This window comes from Takifugu flavidus, unplaced genomic scaffold, assembly GCF_003711565.1.
Source record: "Takifugu flavidus isolate HTHZ2018 unplaced genomic scaffold, ASM371156v2 ctg746, whole genome shotgun sequence".
Taxonomy (NCBI): Eukaryota; Metazoa; Chordata; class Actinopteri; order Tetraodontiformes; family Tetraodontidae; genus Takifugu; species Takifugu flavidus.
Window position 1 is genome coordinate 2932 of NW_026622356.1, and position 5405 is coordinate 8336.

At 43.1% G+C, this 5405-nt stretch overlaps 1 long non-coding RNA gene across 1 annotated transcript; it reads left to right on the forward strand.

Moving 5' to 3' along the window:
• The first annotated feature begins 722 nt into the window (after positions 1 to 722).
• On the forward strand, positions 723 to 1333 carry LOC130521160 (uncharacterized). Its single transcript, XR_008949205.1, has 2 exons — positions 723 to 1021; positions 1117 to 1333. It is a non-coding gene; the product is annotated as an uncharacterized LOC130521160 (long non-coding RNA).
• Positions 1334 to 5405: the final 4072 nt, after the last annotated feature.

Genomic DNA, 5405 nt, shown 5'->3' on the forward strand with positions numbered 1-5405 from the left:
AACATTATGTTATGTTATGTTATAACATGACAGAAAATGTCTACCAAAAAAAAACCTCACAAGGCCCAGACAAAAGAAATGGCATGACCTTTACACTCAGGTGAAACGACCAACCAAAAACGACTTACATTAATCATTTCAGATAGCAGACTACATTTTTCCCTCAGGTATAGACAGAAAGGATATAATCTATCTAGATTTATAACTATTAGCAGGATAAAAATCCCTCGGAAGAACTTAACACGGTGAACTGTTACATTCAGTAGGGTGTTTACACATTTATTAGTCAGCTATTATGTCATGTGAAACAAGAGTAAGATTTTTTTGTTGTTACAGATAGAAAAGTGCCCTCTGCAGCTGAGGGGTCAAAGGACCTGGTGAGAGAGCCACAGGGGGGCAATTGCAGCGTTCACACTCACAAGGTGACTACAATTAAAAGGAAAGACTGCAAATATTGACACATTCAACTTTATTTTGGTTGTGTGTGATTTTCTGGGAGGACTGTACTGTTTGATTTCATATTAAAAACATTGGCTTAACTTCAACCTGGATCGGCTGGGCTCTGTCAGTGGGTCATGAAGATAAATGGTCTGTTCCTCACCTGGAGAATGGCATTACATGTATCAGGAGGTAATATTATTCTGGGTTTTGTAATCTTCAACTAACCAAAACACCCTAACGTAGTTTATTGCTTTAAAATACCGATCCCACAGGCACTAATGGCACTAATCAAGCACAGTGGTGAAGTCTCAATAAAATAACTGTTTGATGATAATTACCATCCATTAAAGACAATTGTTGATATGAATTAGTGTTAATAGTAGTCGCAGTATTAATTTCACACTCTTTTGATCATTTAATTTACATGTGCTCGTACTGGGCAAATGATGATTTCTTGATGGTTTCTGTGACTCTTCAGCTTCCTTCTGCTGCTGCTGCCTCAACATGCATTGTTGGCCAGAGCACGTCTGCATCCACTGGTGATTCGCCAGTGTCACGTCCTGCACACTCGTTCTCTGTGGTAAATGAAGCCTCCAAATCATTTTCTTGCAATTATTTAATTCAGTCTAACATACGTATGCCTGACTGACTCATTGTATGTGCTGTATTTTTCAGATACCCTCTGTTGTTCCAGAAACAACCCATGCAGGTGACACATCAGTCACCCTTCTTCCTCCTCCAGAGAAGTCCAGTCAGCTCTACTGATGTCTCCACTGCTCCAATAAGGTCGAGGATAAATATTTCAATGGTAAATTTAACATACTGATATTAATTTCTAGTCAAAGTTACTTACTCCAAATGTTCTTCAAGCATAAAAACATCTTATGACATAGTGATGCAACGCTTTGCCTCTAATTTCCAAGGCTTTTGATTTTGATATATGCTTTATGAGTTTGATATATGTTATTTTAAGTTTGAAAGATCAAGGTTGGTGGAAAACGTGAGAGCTGCAAAGCCAAACCTGAACGTTTCCAGAAAACCTTCCCAGGTGAATATAAGAACATATTATGAAGTTTGGCATGTACATACAAATGTATGACAGTGGCAAATAAAACATGTACAATAACATGTCACATCTATAACCCCATAGTACCAGTGACGGCATCGGGACATGAGGGTCCTGGGGCAGCTTCAGCCATCTACCCATCTCCTGATCCTGTCCCATTGCCAAAGCAGCCTCATCAACCTTCCCCATCTCGTCCAACTGTTTCCGCATCCCCAGACACCTTCCTTGCTCCCCCATTACCACCATGTGTGCAGCCACCAGCACCTGCTCAGCCTGTGACGGATCATACTGTGACGGATCATACTGTTGTGAGCAACCTGGTAAAAACAGTCAACATCAATAGATAAAAGTGATGATACTTTTGTTTTGCCTTAAACATGGGTCTTAAAAGGCAGGTCTCCTTGTTTTTCTGAACTTTAACAGAACCCCTTTCAGCCAGAGCATTCTGCTGCTCTCCCACTGCTGTGGCCAAAGACAATGCCACAGCAGGACCACAAGTGGGTGTCATCAGCTTTGTTCAGGGTGGTTCAGGTGGAAAGTTGGAGTTGCGTGACCAGCTTCAGCTGTGGTATTACCCTCCACAGCCATCTCTGGTGTACCACCAGGCTCCAACCCCTTTGCCGTACGGCTGCTCTGCTTAAAGCCAGCATGTAATGGGCATCCACAGGCCAGCGGTGGTCTTCACAGGAGAGTGCGCCAGGTCCTTGATATTGACCGCTATTACAACTTGGTCACAGAGACCCTGATATGCAGGCAATTCTCCAGCAGCTGGACCTGGAGCACCGCTCAGAGTTTAGGGTCATCCTGACACGCAGGTACACAACACAAATACATACATATGCACTCACTACACATATTTACACATCAAAATGTAGTTTGGAGAAAGAGAGAATAATTTTTTTCCTTTTTAAAGATATGCCTGTGACATCAGAGTCACATTGTGCAGCTTTCATGGATGCCTCTAGACTGCTGCAACCACATTTCCAGGAGCCCCCAGTATCAGCGGTGTTAGCTATAAGTGGCTCCTTGTTGTGTACAGTCACGATATCCTGAACAGGCTGGAGGATATTGAGGCTAAGATACTTCAGTCTTGGATGCATTTTATGCTCAACTAAGACGGTTAGAATTTGAATAGCTCTAATCTTCCAAATAATATACACTCAACTAAGTTCTGACGGTTTTTGAATTTTCAGATCAAAGACTCAGTACCTATTTCACTTCTGTAAACAAATTGGTCACTCATTCCTAACATCGTGATCCACATTACTTATGGCTTTGACGGTAATTGATACAGATCCAATCATTCAGTCAGTAGTGACTGCCAGTTCTGTGGTGGTTCCGTGGCATGCAAAATCAGTTGATCTGTCCAATCAGCCAGGAGGCCACATGATTGGATCTATCTCAGGCCTGATGCAGGTAACATACCGATGAACTATGAGCTATTTAAAAGCACATGTTATAAACTGCTTACCAGAATTGCAAAAATGAAAGTGACATTATGGATGGATTCAGAATAAAAAAACGAAATGAACCAACATGACTTCCTCAGGTACCAGAGCGCAGGTGTGGATCCTCCTTTATGTGGACAACGGCAAAGAGGTGGGCGAGAACAAGATCAAGGCCAAATTTAGGCGGTGGTCAAATTTGATTGTCCGTCTAGACATTTGGCACATCAGCCGTACCCCACTTTCATGGCACGCATGTCAGCCTGCATTTTCGAGTGGGATATAACAGATGTGGCGGAGCTCAGAAGGGCCAAGAGGTCACAACCATTGCAGGAGGCTTGCCCACTCTCTCTGACCAGGAGTTGGACAAAGACATCACTCAAGACGAGCTTGCACTGCACTGCAGGAGACGGACCCGTGGAGAGGAGACATCCGTCCAACTCCTTGATCAGCTGCTGACGGAGCTCATGAGTGGCAAGGGGAATGATGCACTGGGGGTTCCTCTTCTTGACACTCTCAGGATGAAGCACATCTGGCACATCCAAAGGCGGCATGTGAGGTGCATCCAGGACCCTCCTGGTGTTGCTTTATACAGGGAGACTGGGAGCACTAGAAAGGGAGGAGTGGTATTAAAAACATTCTGCTGTGCCAGGGGTTCCACGTTTCTGGAATCGTTTCACTGCCATTTGAATTGATTCATTCCAGGTTTGTGCTAAATGTTCATGATCACTCTATATAATGAGAGTTCAGGTCAGGGGATTTAATGGTGTTTTGCTTGTTGGCCTATGAGCCACAGTGATTTTGGGTTCTGACTATTACCTTATAAATAGTCCACGCACTCCAAGTGCTTTGTTCTCAGTTAAATTATATTATTATTTTTTTGGTGGCGGTAAGGCTTTTTTTATACTTCACATTATTGACAAGTCTCTTTTTTAATCATGTTTTATTATCTATGAATCAGTAAAATCGTGAAGTAAATTGTCCTATTTACGTATTTCATTCAGCCCGTTGTCCATGGTCAGATCCTATTTTTATTAATCGTTTTGCTTTGGTGACGAACTACTACGTCACTACTACAGGAATTATTATCAACCGGTGATCGCTTATTTAAGAGGATGAGTCACTCGGGCCCATCGCCACATACTGCACGTTTTGCACGTACAACAAATAAAGGTATTGGTATAAATTGATTGCGCCTACAATTATGAAAACGTGTAAATCAAAATCCATAACAAATTCAAAACTGGAAGTAGGAGCATATCTCGTAGTTACAAAGGATGTTGAACATGCGTGCTGTTTGAGGGGGTTTGACGCTCTGATGACCGGGATTTGTGCTGGAGTGAGAGCTCCTCTGCCTCCTCTCGTTTGTGGATCATTCCAGAGGGGCGTTGTGTAACGCCCAGACAGCCGCGCCCCACCCAGCGATCTTAAAATATCCATCCGCCCGGTGACCGTGATCTGGGGATGAACGGGGATGTGCTGACGTTATAGAACTTTTGATTAGACATCGGGACCCCACTCACGCCTGAAGCATGGAGCTGGACCGGCGGTTGTTACTGGCTCACTGTACGGCTCACGCCCTCTCGGTGGTGGCGGGTCTACTCGTGGTCGTCCCCATGGCTCTCAATGGCTCTGCGTTCAAAGGCCGATGCGCACTCTTCTCTACGGGTACTGGAGAGTAGATGACCCGGCCGGGTCGACCGGCCCGTCCGCAGACGTCTCTCACTTGGTGGTGCAGCAGTGGGGGCCCCCGGCAGCCTGTCAGTTCGCCACATTTGTCGGTATTTTCACGGTGCTCTACGGCGCTGCGCAGGGATGGAGGTGCCTCTTCTATCTGCACGGGCGCCATGACGAGTGAGTCTTGACACACATCTGGAAATGACTGACCTAAATCTCTTCATTTATTTATTTATTTAGCTGAAGCAATGCGCTAAAACAGATTACGCAGAATGTGACAAAAAGTGCAGTTCTATTCTGCCATATGAAGATGCTGAAGATTTATAGTGTACACAATGTTAAAATATAAGAATTATAGTGTGGTGGGCCCACTCTGTAGAGATATAAAATGTTATTTTTACCTATACTCTCTGCATTTTAATGCCTTGTAATGCCAACCTAACCTAATAGTTTATGCTCCTCCTGCATTATAATGTAATTAAAATAGGGCCACCCTCAACAGCTGCACAGTGATGTAACAATTACATAAAGGCTTGTAAATATTTTCTATTTCCACATTAGTAATGTTCTTAATTCAAGGGATTTGCAGTGTACTTTTAAAAGTATTTAAGTAAGAGGTTTTTTGTAACAGTAAATGTATTTATTCTTTGTCAATGTTTCATTTTGCACCTCATGATGGCCCAATAAAGTTGAAACTAAAAATGAAAGTCAAACCGAATCATAAACAAGAGAAAAAGGGCTGACTTGCTGATTAACAAGCACTTGTAGCATTAACT